Here is a 17,373-nt window from a genome sequence, read left to right as displayed (position 1 = left end):
GCCACTATTTTGAATAATGCTTTTCGTGCAGCCACAGGACATCGAGTTACGACTCAAACTATACGCAATAGGCTGAATTATGCGCAACTTCACTCCTGACGTCCATGGCGAGGTCCATCTTTGCAACCACGACACCATGCAGCGCGGTATAGATGGGCCCAGCAACATGCCGAATGGACCGCTCAGGCGTCACGTTCTCTTCACCGATGAGTGTCGCATATGCCTTCAACCAGACAATTGTCGGAGACGTGTTTGGAGGCAACCCGATCAGGCTGAACGCCTTAGACACACTCTCCAGCGAATGTAGCAAGGTGGAGGTTCCCTGTTGTTTTGGGGTGGCATTATGTGGGGCCGACGTACGCCGCTGGTGGTCATGAAAGGCGCCGTGGGTAGTATGCCAGACGAATACAGGCATGCATCAATGCAAGAGGACGTGCTACTGGGTATTAGAGGTACCGGTGTGTACAGCAATCTGGACCATCACCTCTGAAAGTCTCGCTGTATGATGGTACAACATGCAATGTGTGGTTTTCATGAGAAATAAAAAGGGCGGAAATGATGTTTATGTTGATCTCTATTCCAATTTTCAATACAGGTTCCGGAAATCTCGGGACCGAGGTGATGCAAAACTTTTTTTGATGTGTGTATCTTTCAGTCAACCTAACTTTTTCGGAAACTTGTTATTATTCTTCTGAATGGTTATGTATTTCTTGTTAACATGACTAAACAGTCTTTACCTAATGTTTTTGCATTTTTACGTGATATTTTCATGTTTTTTTTTAATACTTGTGTTGGCAGTCTACTGTAATTACATTTGAGGAAACTGTTTTAATGTTGTTGAGACACTGTGAGAATTTTTCTGAGTTTTGGAAAGATATGCGTTATTGATGATATTGGCTAGTCTCTATGAATTGCACTGTTACATTGCTGTTAAAAAATTTTGGCTTGATATTTTGTGAGTAAAATCTTCTGTTCTGAATAATATATATATAGATGTACGTTAATTTGGAGGGTATTTGTTTTTAGAATGAATAATTTTCTATGTATGTTAAATAAAATGAATGGTATGAACGAGCTTCTGGTTACACTCCTGTCCTAACGACCCAATCAACCACGGTTATTTGGGTAGGGTGCTTAGATTAACCAATGGCACAGTTTTTGATCATATTAAAGGAGACAAGCGCTTATAGATACTTTACAAAAGGATTTCCCTAAACATTTAATAGAAATCATGAAAAGTATGTATAAAAAATGACGTAGTCACATATGAGGGTCATTTCAAAAGTGTTGCATACTGCGCATGAGTGACCGTTAATGTCACGTGATCAAGTTGAAATTCATGTCAGTTGTGAGCCAAACTTTAGCTTTGATGGTCGTATATTTGTTTGGTGGTTTGCGTGGCTGAGACGTGAATAATTCAGTTTTAAAATGGAAGCTGATACCGAGTCACGTCTGATTACACGTAGTGATCAGCGTTCCTAGATCAAAATAGAATCCCTACCTGCAAAAAACCCAACGGAAATTTATAACGCTTTAAGAGAAGTATGTGGGAGTAGTGCAGTGGATCGTGGCACAATATCAACGTGGTCTACCCTTTTCCATGAAGGTCGGGTAAGCACTGAGGACAACCGAAAAAGTGGAAGGTCGTCAACTGCAGCAGACTAAACCTTTCAGCTTATTGTTAAGGACATTTTAAGAGAAGATCGACGAAAAACACATGAGAAAATTGCATATGAGGCCAGAATGTCTGTCACTTCAGTTTAAAGAATCACAACTGAAAAATTAAAGATGAGAAAAGTTGCTGTCAGACGAGTTCCGCATGATCTGAGTGAGTGGTAGAAAGCGGAGGAATTGCTTCAACAGAAGGAGCACAGTTTCTGAAAAGGCCTGTTGCACTTGATGAAACCCGGATACGAGATTCTGAGCCAGAACTGAAGTCTCAGTCGTGACAATGGAAAAGTTCCGACTCTTCACTCGCGTAAAAGTTCCTCTGCCAACAATCAAAGGTGAAACTGGTGATGATCTCCGCGTATGACATGAATTGAGTCATAGCTGTAAACAGATTGCTCCAGGGGACGTTCGTAGCTAGACATATACTACAGTCTGTTTCTGCAAAATGTTTTGCGCCCGAAAATTCGTCAAAGAAGGCCTGAAATGCTTGCAACTGGTGCCCTCATTTTGCACGATAATGCAAATCACATACCGTGCAACCAGTGAGATAAACGTTTGATAAATGTGGATGGGAAATACTTCCCCACCCATCATACATTCCTGAGGTGAGCCCAACGGTCTTGCTTTGATTCTCAAATTGATGGAAGAAGTCCGATGAAAACGTTTGAGCAGGCAACAAATTGAAACACTCAACGTGGGATATATCACATGAAGAGGAATTGTTCTTAGCATAAAGTAGATACATTTAACTTAATGAACTGTACTTTTGAAGGAATCTAACAAAGGAAAATAAGAAAGTACTTCCGAAATTTTGTTAAACACTGACACTTCAAGTTAAAATGTATGGATGCGAAAAGGAGACGTTAAGAAAAACTAAGAACACAAGTTTCTTAGATGAGATTTCTCAGAGATTTAGCAGGATACAAAAGGAAATATCGACAGTGGGATATAGAAATAAGGTAAAAATAGGATTAGTGTCTCAATAGGGAAAGAACAGAATGCAGAAGGAAATGGAAAGAGCCCACCAGTAGGATGGAGGACGAGAGATTACCAAAAAAACTGTACAAATACAAACAGGACGAAGAAATATAGGAATATCCACAAACGAGCGGAAGGACTTGTACCAGTGTCTATGAGTAGAATGGCAGGCGAAGGCTGATAAGTGCAGAAAATGAAAATGATGGTTATGAAAAGAAGTGGTGGCTGGCATCATCGAATAAGAGCGACTGCTACTTTATTTCTGGGGACTACGGTGGTTTTTATCTTGGGACTTCTCCGGTGAAAGTTTCTGCGGTTACTCGATTACTTCCGTATTGAATGCTAATCTTGTAGTTGCCGTGGAAGAGATGAAAATTTTAAGAATGCAACTTCAGCAACTTATAAAATAATTTATTGGTCACTCATTGCAAGTTTCGAAAAGCGTACTTATCGTTGGCAGGTGGCGTGACGAATACTTAACGGTATTATGAATATAAAATGCAGCCTGAAGCGACGCGGTGGCACGTATGAATGTAAGAACAGTGCACGCAGGAGTTCTGGTATGGTATTGTATTGTATTGAACTGGGGATCTATAAACGACGGAGAGACTTCATCCCCGCCGTGTCCCTAAGTGGTACACAACCCCACAACAGGCCACAGCAGTCCACTCACCCCACCGCTGCCCCATCCCGAACCCAGGGTTATTGTGCGGTTCGGCCCCCAGTGGACCCCCCCCTGGCAACGTCTCACACCAAACCAGTGTAACCCCAATGTATGCGTGGTAGAGTAATTATGGTGTACGCGTACGTGGAGAAAGTGTTTGCGCAGCAATCGCCGACATAGTGTAACTGAGGCGGAATAAGGGAAACCAGCCCGCATTCACCGAGGCAGATGGAAAACCGCCTTAAAAACTATCCACATACTGGCTGGCACACCGGACCTCGACACTTATCCGCCGGGCGGATTCGTGCCAGGGACCGGCACGCCTTCCCTCCCGGAAAACAGTGCGTTAGACCGCACGGATAACCGAGCGAGCTTCCGGTATGGTACTGAATGATCAATAACCAATTTTAAAAGCAAATGAACTACCCATTTTCAGCTGTAAACTTAGCCGCGCAGGGCAAAGTGCCGTTTCTGGGACGGGAAGGTGCGCCGGCCGGTGATCGAAACTGCCCGGTGGATTAATGACAGTGTGCCGGCAACATGGTTGTGGTTTTTAGACGGTTTCCCTCATCCCAGTAGGTGAATATCGCGCTGGTACCTAAGTTCCGTCTCGGTTACACGATTCGTGAACGTCTCGAAAACTCTCACTCACTTTCCAATTACTAACATTACACGCAGGCAGATGGGGTGCTCGCGTTCCGTCACAAGGGGTACCGGGATGGCGACAGAAAGAGCATCCGGCCATCCGTTAAACTAAGCAAGATAAATCCTTAAATAACTGTACCGATGTGGGACAGGGACATAAGCGGAAGAAGTGAGACTACAGGGCGGTTATGGTTACACTTCTGCCACTTGAGTTAGTGCAGGCGGAAAACTGTTTATCCTGTGGGTACCCAACTATGGAATGATGTTCAGACTGTGTGCTGCAAAACTACGTTATTAGTAATGTTAGTGTCGTAACATACGTTAGTTGCCGGTACTGGCACGGCAACGTAGAGTTGAAACGCAACCATCAGTGTGCATTGTAGTTGCAGACAGTCAACATGGTCTGGCCAAGGCGAGCAGGGCTTTGCTCGTTTTATCAAATCAACAGCAACAGTGCTCTCCGCGAGTATCGATGCGTTAAACGAATACGGAGAGGTCCTGTTTCGGCATCGAGGTTTTAGAACATGATTCGGAAGTTCGGATTAACTGGGGATTTGGGAACAGCTCCTGTGAGTGGCCGACGGGCAATTGCGCCACAAATTGTTGAAGTAGTTTCCGTTACCATAGCTGAAAATGCTGGACGCAATCTGCGATCATCAAGGAATGCAGGAGCTATGTCAGGGCAGCTGAACATTCCATAGTCCACTACTGGAAAAGAGCTGCGAACAGTCGTGAAATGGTATCTTTACTACGGTTTCAGGCTGTCGTGGATGGCTGTGGTCGTCACATCGAGCAATGTTTGTTAAGTTGGAACATAAACATGGTACGTGAGTATCAAATGTTACCCTCTCACGTGGAAATTAAAATGTGTTTCTTTCAATGGTTTATTCGTTATTTCTCTTTCGCATGTCCTTACAAACGTTTCCACCAAGTTTCACTGTCCTACGATCAATCGTGTTTCATGGGTGCTGTCTACAATAGGGAAAGTTTCATTGTAAACACCCAGTGCAGTCCTAATGTTATATGGAGCTGTCTTGTGTAACACTTGGAAACGTGTACGTAACGACATAAGGGTTAGCAGAGGGCAGCAGAGAGTCGCATATGAAGAATCAGCAGATATCCTATTCTGCTAATACCAGCATAGCAAATGTTCAGAGCCGAAACTAAGGATACATTAAGATTACGCACAGAGATTTATAAAAAAAATGAATGTTACCATCTTAACCCTTCAAGTACGAGACCCAAGTGATTTCTGGTCAACGATAGTACATAATTTACTTTTCCATGCACGTTCTGGCACAAAAGACATCCAGATCACTTCCCTTTGTGAGAGATGTTTTTGAAATATATTCCAGAGAAAGGAGGAAAAAACCGATATTCAGTGGAGGTGAAATCTCTTTGGTTAAACCACTACCATTTTCCAAGTCCAATCAATAACCCTGATATCATTGCGTTTTTTTGCTCGAAACACAAATAACTAAAGACATGCAAGCTTCATATGCAAACTCCGTGATAGGTATTGTGGACTGAGTGTGGATCAAAATCGACGACACCAGCCATAATTTTTTAAACCTGCATATGACCAATACAGATACCAAAATGTAACCCACCACGTCACAGCTCTCAATCCTTTCGACCTTTAGCCTTCGTTTTCAATTATCATTATGGAGAGCCGTAAACCAATTTAGTGTTCCCGCATACATTTTTGTTTTACGCTGAGGTGGACATTTGTGTTGAGAGCTAAGGCAGAACGTCGTGTTCTCTTTCGTATCTTTGGCACATACAGTCAAATATTAATTCTGAATTTAATAACAAAAGTATCAACGTGTAATACAGAACAATAGAAAAAAAGTACACTTGTCTCAATTTGCCACTACCAGTACACAGCTTGGGTGCATAAAAGCGATAGTAAATACGTGCTTTATTTTGTCGCTTCCTGTCGCCGTCCCCTGCCACTCTATATCCACAGCAATAAACTCTATGGTCACTCAGTGTTGAGTTTCACTTTTTCAACGGAAAAAAATGTTAAAAGTTGCGAAGCTGGTCGGATTTGTATCCATTCCGTCGTTATTTTCAGACAGTTTGGTACATTCTCGCACCTCTTTTGCCAATCGCGTGAATGAACTCTGAGTCTGATTCAGTAGTGAAACTGACGTTTGCATCTAAAGGAAAGAAAAGAAAAATAAATAAATTTAGCAGGAAATGTCCAGGTAGAGATGGAAATGCGGGACAACATGGCTTATTTCTCTATCCTGAACAGAGGGCAGATATTATTACCACGAATATTGAACAGTGGGGGCCAACTTAGGAAGTGCCTTATAATTTCAAAGGCATACACATACCAAAGTAGGATTCACATTCTGAGGGTTCTGTGGAACTTAACTGGGTTTATAGATAGTAACTCCACTCTGGAAATCGAGAATCTCGAAGATTTTTGCCTGTTATCAGTATTGGCAAGATATCGGACATGCTAATTCCACGATTTTTGAGAATGTTTTAAGTTTTAATTTTTGTGTAATTTTGCATTTGCTATGACGAAAAAAATTGTTTTCGTGTGATATAATTAAAAAGTAACAATTTTCGGATATTTACCTTTACATGTACTGTAAAAGCTAGCTTGATTCGCGAATTTGCGAGCATCAAAATATGTGACACAAACACCTGTATCTCTTTACTGCATTGACTTGGAGGCTTCAATTTTTTAATCGTTAAGGGACCATGGACCAAGACTTCTTCTTCCATTGGCACTGAATCCCGGTATGGGACTTGGTCTCCTCAATAATTTTCTGCCATTCCTCTCTGGACTTCGCCGTGGACCTCCAGTAACGGCAACCGACTCGGACAGCGTCCTCTCCAACCTCGTCGCTCCATCTCAACCTAGGTCGTCCCATTGCTCTTCTTCCTCCAGGTTCACTGCACCAGGCTTTCCTTGGAGGATCTGTCTCATCGAGTCGCATTACATGTCCAGCCCATCTCAGTCTGCACAGCTTTATGAACTTCACCATATCATCCTCCTTGTAGCAATCATAAAGTTCGTCATTTCTTAGCCTTCTCCAGATATCATTTTCTTATACAGGTCCGAAAATCCTCCTCAGTATACTTCGTTCATGTGATCTCAGTTTGTTTTCACCCTGATTCGTAATTGTCCATGTTTCTGAGCCGTAAGTAAGTACTGGGCGTATCAGCGTTTTTGTAAAGTCGGCACTTAGTCCCTCGTGATATAAGCTTGGATTTAAAATGTCGCAACATTCCAAAGTAGCATCGGTTAGAAACACTTATGCGAGCTATAATTTCAGTAAAGGTGGTGCCATTTGCTTCCATCTTTGAGCCCAGATAGGTGAAACATTCCACTCGCTCAAATGTCATTCCATCAAGGGTTATTGTGAGCTGTAAGGGTTGCTTAGGGATATTATACATATACTTCGTCTTTCCTTCATTAATTCTCAGGCACATCTTCTCTGCACTCAGTTTTAGAGCCGAAAATGCACTTTGTAGATGTCTACCTGTTCTGCTCATTAAATCCATGTCATATGCTTATCCCAACATTTGTACAGACTTATAGTAGATAGTACGTGACACAAATTTTAACTCGTTGTGTCTACCAGATTCTGAGAAAAGGGTGTCTTAACAGACTGCATGCAGTCGGATAACAAATGAAAAAAGTATTTTTTTCGTGTGATATAATTACAAATTGACAGTTTTACGATTTATTTCCCTCACGTCTACTACTAAACCTTGTTTCTTGCAAATTTCATAATCCTATATCAACGGGAAGTAGCCCATAGGTAGACAATAAGCGAGTTTGCGAATATCGAAATTTGATTTAGAAGCATACAAGCTTACATTTTATACACCGCCAAGGGATCGTATTTATATGACATAGACCCGTTTAAGAGAGAAAGGGGCTTAATAGTCAAAGAGACAGACAGACAGTCGGACAACAAAGTCACCCTATTAGGTTCGCGTTTGTACCGACTGAGGTACGGAACACTAAAAATGGGAAATGTCAACAGCTGTTTGCCGAAAACCATCAGAGATGATGCAATGGTTGACACACTGGATTCGCGTTCGGAATGAAGGTGGTTCAAATTCCCGTCTCTTCATGCAATTTCCGTGGTTTCCCTAAATCGCTTAAGGCAAATGCTAGGATGTTTCCCTGGAAGAGCACAAGGGCAACTTTGTTATTCATCCTTATTCAGTCAGGGATTGTGCCCCATCTCCAGTGATCTCATCACTGACGAGACGATAAACACTGTTCTTTCTATATGCAGATGAAAAAGATTGAAAATCATGCTGAAATAACACATCAAAAAGTAGGAATCCACAATTCTTATAGAAGCAAGTAAGCCCACGTGAGAAAACAGAATTTGGTTCAGGAGCAAAACGGCACAGCTGTAATACTGTTAAATAAGTTCGGAGATGCCATACGTAAGAGACAAAATTCTATGGGAATATTTACAGAATGGGCAACAGGCCTGTTAAAGGTAATCAGAAAACTAAGCTTAAATGATTAGAAGACACTAAGGAAGATTAGAAAGAAGTGGAACTGCCGCGGATATGGAATGGTAACAAAAGATTCAAGGAAAAATATAAGAAATGAAAACTTACAAGAAAGAAAGAAACAACGCAGTGCATATGTGAAGTATTCTTAGGACATAAGCAAACTAAACACCACAGACCAACAAAAGAATTCAAACGCATTTTTCAAACTGAAGAAAGGAGAGATGGAAAGGATCTACATTCGTCAACAAGTAGACGTAATTGTCCTAACCAATCGTACACAATGCTCTTCGTTCGAGTTGCAATATTTCACACAGTATCAATACGCAGTTTCGGAACGAGAGTGCTTGCTAAACAGCTGCCGACCAGTAATGCCGAATTTGTCATTCAGCAAAGGCGTTTATTGAGCTATATTGGTCTTTAGTCCTGAACTGTGTATGCGAGGCAAAATAATCAGCGGTATTCACGATAACTCCTTTTTTCGGAGATTTATTTTCGTCGCAGTCAATAGTGAGCAGTGTTTTTATACGATGTGCGTCACAGGCTGGCCGGGTGATTTAATGAGCAGATATTTTGGACCATCATTCGACCAACAAAAGAGACCATCTGGCCCGAAAATTTATCAATAGGCTGCCTTCGGTGCTCGAATGAGAGTGGGGCGTCCTTACACAGACCTACATAGCGCGTGCCATTCACTTTTTCGCTCTTACACGATTCCCGAACATGCAAGGTTGAAAAGCTAAAGGCGCCTGCTGTCGGAAAAGTCACGTTAGTACTTCTGAAATCGAACTTATGGCTTTCATTTGCATATAATGGCATGCTCCAGGAAAAAGAGAACAGGAGGGAGAGATTGCATATGCGACTCCGAGACCATGCAAACAATGTGTCATTTGCAACGAATGCACTTTTTATTTACTTCTTTGGGGTATATACAACTATCAGGCATTTAGCCAGCTAATGGTACACGCACTGACTCTATATATTTTTATGAGATACGTGAACTGATACACATGATATAAAATTAATGAAACCTAAGGAATTGAATGACAAGTACAGATTTATCAAAAACAAATATTTTGTTTTAAAACAAAAAAGTAGGGTGGCGACAGAATAACAATAATAACTAATAGTAAAGAAATTTGCTTCATACTACAGATAAACAGCGATGATAGGTTAGGATTGCACATACTGTTGCAATGGCTGCTATGATCATCCCTAGTGGCGCACTATCAATACTAGGGTTGCTCAAAGAGAGGAGAATGGGGGCACTTTTGGGAAATTATGCTTTGGAAAAATGACTTACCTTCTCGGAGGTAAAGTGACTGACTTAGGTAATTCAATTTTTATATTTTTTTCGACTCAGTCACACGAGCATTTCGCAATACCGTTACCGCTTTCGACGGACCACAGGCCATCTTCAGAGTAAGGACACACGCCCACAAATGGTTTCTTTTTAATTGTCAGCAATACTATTTTCTCATTGAAACCGATAAACATATTGTGAAATACTCTTGTGATTGAGTCGAAAAAATTAAATGTGGAAGAAAGAAAATTTTACTTTGAGGCAGTACAGCTGTTGTAAAAATGGTCGTCTATCGCTTTTCCATTTTCGGTATGGAAACGAAATGTGGTTAACAACGCATTGTGTAGAGTTGGTGCAGTCGCAGTGTGGGCCAGAACTGATTCCAGTGGAGTGAAAATGTTCCTGGAAACATCTGCAGTTAAGCCTTATACGGAAAATACATTGCCTGACAAAAAAATTGAAGCAGCTAGAAGACGTGGTCGGACGTCAGACACTTACACACTGAGCTGGAACAAGCTGTCACACCGGTCGGCAAAGAGCGGACAAAGACAGACTCGCAAGAAACGCTCCGCCAACGCCATCTCGGCCGCCAGTTTTTAGATACCTGCCACGGACCGGAGGGTCAAGTCTTTCGGTCAGCCCAGTTGAAGACAGAACCAATCAAACAATCAGTCGCAGTCGGAGTTGCAGTCACAGACAATTAGTCTCTAGCTCAAAGTCCGTTGCAGTGGCAGTCAGCTCAGTTACTAGCTCAGTTACTATTCTACGAGTAGTTGGCATCTATCAGCTCACAACACGCCTACGAGACTACGAGAATTGTGCTTCACCAGCAGTGAGGCTAACGTGGACTATCTAATGTGGACTCTTAAGTAAGAGCTTGTACCACAACACATGGACTAGCTTAAGATAAGTAGTTTCTTGTTCTTACGAATAAATAACACTGTTAATGCATGCGTACAGGTATGCTGTAGAAAGAGGATACCGACCACCAAACAACATCCTCTCCCTTGCTTCTCCTGGTACAGGACTCAACAGTGTCAATGACAACACAAAACACAGCATCAGCGATTATATAAATTTTTAGAGTTGTATTTCTCTGTGACAGGTAAGATGCCCCCGAGAGTGAATTAATATTGTTCGTATTTAGTGTTGTTCCAGGCCTGGTAGGCTTTATAAGGGGTGTAAACAGCGCCAGATGTTGAGTGATCACTGTGAAAGGCACGCAGATGCCGTGTACTCGCAAGAGACACCGTTATCAACACTGAGTTTGGGACCTCTTTGTGGGTCGCCATTTGGCCGACTGGTAGAATCGTGCAGTATCCAGATATGTAAGGCACTTGAACGTGAGTGGCCCATGTTGAACTGAGCGGGAACGTGGGAGCAGGCATATTTGTCATCAAGATTCCGGTCGAAAGCGTCCGTTCACCACAAGGGAGGGTCGCTTGGTTGTGCACCAAGCACATCCCTTCTCATCTGCGTCTACCATTTGAGAACAAGTAATGCAAGGAATGCAAGCTCTGAAGCGTTCGATGTCATCCTGCAGCATTGATTGGTGTCTAGTAGCAGCCTGAGTAGGGAATTACCGTCCTGCGCGTTGGCTGGCGTTATCACCACAACACAGACGGCTGCGTTTGGAGTGATGCCGTAACCGGGAAGCATGGACTTCTGATGAATGGCGTCGTGCTATGAAACGCAGTGCTGCACTTCGCCGGATGTCCATTGACAGCTAGTACGGCGGCGAGCTGAGGAGAGGTAGGTTCTTCTAATGTTTAGCAGAGACACAGCGACGTAAAATGCGGTCTTCATGGTGTGGGGAGCCAGCGGGTATGACTTCAGGTCGCGCCTGATAGTGATTATGGGAAGTCTGACGGCACAACGGATCGTCGCGGGCATCCTGCCTCGTCATGTGTTACCTCTCGTGCGACAGTATCGTGGTGCCATTTTTCAAGAGGACAATGCTGGTCCACATATGGAACGTGTCTCTTTGAACTGTATGTGTGACGTTGAGGTACTCTCGTAGCCAGCCAAGAGGTGAGACTTGTCCCTGATAGGACACGTGTAGGACCAGCTCGGACGGCAGCTCCGTCCCACTGCCACTATCCTGGATATGGAGGACCTGTTACAGCAGCTGTGGATCAGCCTGCCACAGGACAGGATACAACAGCTTTATGACACCCGTCCCTATTGAATCAGTGCATGCATTCAGGCCGGATACTGAAGCAACTACTTTTTCAATGGAGCAATGCCTATTCTCAACGCTTTCCACAGCTCGTCAAAACGAGAGTGTTGTAATATGAGGCTTGTCCTGTCATCAGGATAGACAATGGGTGAGGCAAGGAGATTGCATATTACCAAAACTATTCACACTGGGTGCAGGAGAAATTTGCAGACCCTCAGGTAGGAAAAATGGCCATATCTGCAACACCTTAAGTTTTGTTTGTGGTGCAGATTGAGTTAATAATGAATGGAAGGTCGTAACGGACTAAGTTTTAAAATAGGCCTGAAAATCAATTACAATAAGACTAAAATAATGTGCAAAGAACGCACCGAGAAGAAATTAGAACAAATTGACAATGAAGTCACAGAACCACTTAATGAGGCTTCGCATTTTGGATTGGAGAGCATATCGATTAGATGGACAAGAATATCAATATAAGAGTAAAGATAACCTGGAGTGCTTTTCGTAATCTAAGCTGGGGTTACAAAAATAAAGTTTCCGATGTTTTTTACAAAAATAATTTACAGTTACGACAGTAAGATGTGGACATTTAATGCGAAAACCGTACAAAAACTGAGGGGGAGACGAATGTCGGGAATTACTGGATCAGTAAATACACTGAAGCGGAAGACAGAATTACGACTGTGTTTAATATGGATTGGGGGGCGGGGGGGGGGGGGGGGAGTCACCAGACCAGCCGAATATATGGTAGATCGATGAAGGAAGTTCTTTGCTGAATTCGAAGACGTGAGAAAAGTCAGGTATGACGACCTAATGATATCTGTGTAGATGACGCAGAGAAACAGGCAGGAGAAACATGGATGCAAATAAGGATAGAATACGATGCATGCAAATGTATAGATGAGGTTTTGATGTGGTGGTGGATATCAAATGATTGATGATGATGCAAGATGACGAATGTGTTTAATGAAACATGTTGCAAGACTAACCAGGATACGTGCAGAATTTCTGTACTGTAGCAGAGCGTCCAGTAGGAAGTAACGTTCTCTGACATTTTCAAATTAAGAACTAATAATACCCGTCAGTTTGAATCATGAATGAAGTGGCTTTCATTGTATGTGGCAACAGAGTGAAACCGAGCGCTGCTGGCTTCCCTGCTTCCCACAAGAAACTTAGTTTCGCTACGAATTTTTCGAAGATTTTCTCTGAAGATGCTAACACTCTTTATGTTACCATATTTATCGAAAAACTCCTTTGGAATGTACAAATTTCCGTCGCCAATGGGACGCTACGACAAGGACACATCTAGAAAAATGGGCTTGAAATAACTGCGTTTGGTCTCATGAGAAGACTTCTACAAATCGGTTACGTTAAAACGTACTCTGCCAGGTACAGCGTTACTACGAGGCCGTACTGAAGGTAATGCTTCCGAATTTTTTTAACAGAAAACTCTTGAGGCTTTTTAAATAAAACAAACGTTGTTAACATCCTACATCTTTATTCTCCATTTCTAGATATGTACTTCTCAACATAGCCACCCTAGCGACGAACACATTTCTCCCAATGAGGGACCAGTTTTTTGATACCGTCACTGTAGAATGTTTCGCTTTGTTGACGAAACCACAACCTCACCTCTGCTTGCACCTCTTCCTCATTATCAAGGTGAAGTCCTCTAGGGCGTCGGGTTGTTGCAGATGTCGCAGCGTTCGTGTGTGATCTGGCATTGTCGTGCTCAAGGACAGGGTGCTCCATGTGGGGACGAACTCTTCGAATTCGAAGCTCGATTGCAGCACGCTGTTTCTCAAGCACCGACCGAGGCCCACGAGAAAGACACACCGCTGTGCTTACGTCACGATGGTAGGCCTGAGCTCGCTCGCTCGCTTAACTCAGCAGACGAAATGCGATTCTAAACCTGTTAACTCGCAAGTGAGTGTGCACGTACTAATGAGAATTATATCTTGTACTGAAATCTGGTATTATGAAGTCTTACTGATTACTAGTCGTACAACAAAATTTAAGCTCTGTTCTCGACATAAATGGTATAACGGCTTGTTTGTAGGTTTAGTCTCTTCTGCGTAACAGTCCTCATTTCATGTGGTGCCTTATGCAACAGATAATCATTTTGAAGTGATTTTAATTTTATTGTACCCCAGTACAGTCGTAACAAATTATTAATAGGCCAATGCACTTTCTATGATTGTAGGACTAGTAACAGTAAGGTTCCATAATTACGGATTCTAGTAGAAGATGCAATTCTCGTTCATATACACCAAGTTACGAGTAATCAGGTATAGAAACGCAGTTTTTCTGCTGAGTTGTGCGAGCGAGCGAGCTAGCTCGGCCTACCTCCGTGACGTACGCGCCACGGCCTGTCTTTCTCGAATGCCTCGGCACCGACATAGTTACGTCACACAGTGCTACAATTCGCAGCCGTCTCGCGGCAAGGGGCTGCAACTTGCGTCATCGAAGCTGCAAAGTCGACCAAATAATATACATGACGTGTAATACCATAACCGATGCCGAGAAAAGAGTACGTAATTTTGCGCACGCCCTCTTACATTCGAACATCCACACTAATATTTACCTTGCACTGCCATATTTGTAACTATTTCGGCAGATACTCGCAGCGTTAATTATTGCAAAGAATAGTATATACACTCTGCCGGACAGTTGCAGGTCCCGTTTCAATTACAATGCCGACTCGTTGCAGAGTAGTTTCCAATACATTCGCTCCTCTTACAAAAATACAGTTCTGCCAATGGATTATATACGTCAACTATTGGCTTCTTCCAGCCGAAATGTTTGTCAAGGGAAGTCAGTTTGTGGTGCAATAGTTTCCACTCCTCCACTACGCACATTTTTCAACTACAGACTACCCTGTCGGAAGAAGATTTTCATCGATAAGACAGCACATCTCGCTTCGCCAAGCGTGAGGCTTTCAGAGCTACCCTACGAGAGGTCGATACGAGTCTCCGTGTGAGAAGGCGGCTGGAGGGAAGAGGCTTCCAGAGGAGAAAGGCCCAACTGACAGGGTGCAGGCTTTTCTGAGGTAAAGCGCGGCAGTCGTGCCAAGTTCCCAGTGGGATGGCTCGATAGGGGTGCAGCAGCGCGTCCAGTGGGACGTAAGGTCCTCTGACGTCTTCAAATTAAGAACTAATAATACCCGTCAGTTTGAATCATGAATGAAGTGTCAGACTCTTGGTATCGATTTCACTTCTTAATTATTTGGTATGCACTACGGAGTCTGACGTAAGAAAGTTTCTGGACTGCAGTAATAATTATTTTTTCTCATGTTCGTGGAAATTCGGTGATCGTTCTCCGTCTGTTTATGATGGCAAACGTACTGTGTGTGTTGTCCGTATTGAGTTACTGCCATTGTTGGTCGAATATGACAGTGTGTGGTAGTGCGGCAACTGCACGATGCCGGTTCCAATCTTTATACAATAGATTTACGTCGCTAAAAAACGCCCGGCCATGAGAAGATGAATAGTTGCGACCATCTCCAGACGTCCAGCTTGAGCACCGGTTTTCAGAGTGCAGTTCCAAATCCCTCCACACTTCATTATGAACTGACGGCGCCAGTTACTGTTGGTGTTGATCCGTCCGACGGATAAGCACGTTTATCTGAGCTTTTTGACATGGGTCGACTAGCAGAATACTAAATCAGCTTTTGGAAAGAAGCAGCTGTGTGTACGTCGGTCACCCAGGCTAATACTGATCTCGAATTTTTCATTGAAATATAAATTTTTTAATCCTCTTCTTTTTCTTTTGCCTTCACCTCATATCTACATGTGGCCGACATGTTAATTAATAAACGGATCTGCCACTGTCAATGTAAGACGGTGGCCGGACGCCCTTCGTATCGCCAGCGAGTATGAACAAGGTGACGCATTGGTTAGCACTCTCCCCTCAGATCCCTACAGTGCTCTTCAGGTAGAGGTTTTCCGTGGATTGCCTGAAGAAGAGTACTGCGCACAGTAGCAAAATAGACGACCAGAAAAAGGACAGTCAAGAGAACAGAATTCGTCCACAATAGAGATGGTAAAAACAGACCGGTTATAATGGATACCTGTATACCTGCATATCTTTTACTCCATTAGGCCGTTTGGTGCAGCATCTACATCTACATCCATACTCCGCTAGCCACCTGACGATGTGTGGCGGACCGAGCGAGGTGGTGCAGTGGCTAGCACACTGGACTCGCATTCGGGAGGACGACGGTTCAATCCCTAGTCCGGCCATCCTGATTTAGGTTTTCCGTGATTTCCCTAAATCGCTCCAGGCAAATGCCGGGATGATTCCTTTGAAAGGGCACGGCCGACTTCCTTCCCCCTCCTTCCCTAATCCAGTGAGACTGATGACCTCGCTGTTTGGTCTCTTCCCCCAAACAACCCAACAAACCCAAGGTGTGTGGCGGAAGGTACCTTGATTACCTCTATCGGTGCTCCCTTCTATTCCAGTCTCGTATTGTTCGTGAAAAGAAGGATTGTCGGTATCCCTCTGTGTGTGCTCTAATCTCTCTGATTTTATCCTCATGGTCTCTTCGCGAGATATACGTAGGAGGGAGCAATATACTGCTTGACTCCTCGGCGAAGGTCTGATCTCGAAACTTCAACAAAAACCCGCACCGAGGTACTGAGCGTCTCTCCTGCAGAGTCTCCCACTGGAGTTTATCTATCATCTCCGTAACGCTTTCGCGATTACTAAATGATCCTGTAGCGAAGCCCGCTGGTCTCCGTTGGATCTTCTCCATCTCTTCTATCAACCCTATCTAGTACGGATCCCACACTGCTGAGCAGTATTCAAGCAGTGGGCGAACAAGCGTACTGTAACTTACTTCCTTTGTTTTCGGATCGCACTTCCTTAGGATTTTTCCAATGAATCTCAGTCTGGCATCTGCTTTACCGACGATCAACTTGATATGATCATTCCATTTTAAATCACTCCTAATGCGTACTCCCAGGTAATTTATGGAATTAACTGCTTCCAGTTGCTGACCTGTTATATTGTAGCTAAATGATAAGGGATCTTTCTTTCTATGTATTCGCAGCACATTACACTTGTCTACATTGAGATTCAATTGCCATTCCCTGCACCATGCGTCAATTCGCTGCAGATCCTCCCGCATTTCAGTACAATTTTCCATTGTTACAACCTCTCGATATACCACTGCATCATCCGCAAAAAGCCTCAGTGAACTTCCGATGTCATCCACAAGGTCATTTATGTATATTGTGAATAGCAACGGTCCTACGACACTCCGCTGCAGCACACCTGAAATCACTCTTACTTCGGATGACTTCTCTCCATTGAGAATGACATGCTGCGTTCTGTAACCGTATGTTGAACGTTTTAATTAAAAAGTCTTGGTTGCAATTCAGTTAACCGATACTGGTATTTTAGTTCCGAATAATCGATATCTTTCGATATTTG

Source organism: Schistocerca piceifrons, chromosome 3, assembly GCF_021461385.2.
Source record: "Schistocerca piceifrons isolate TAMUIC-IGC-003096 chromosome 3, iqSchPice1.1, whole genome shotgun sequence".
Taxonomy (NCBI): domain Eukaryota; kingdom Metazoa; phylum Arthropoda; class Insecta; order Orthoptera; family Acrididae; genus Schistocerca; species Schistocerca piceifrons.
This window is presented reverse-complemented; position numbering follows the sequence as displayed.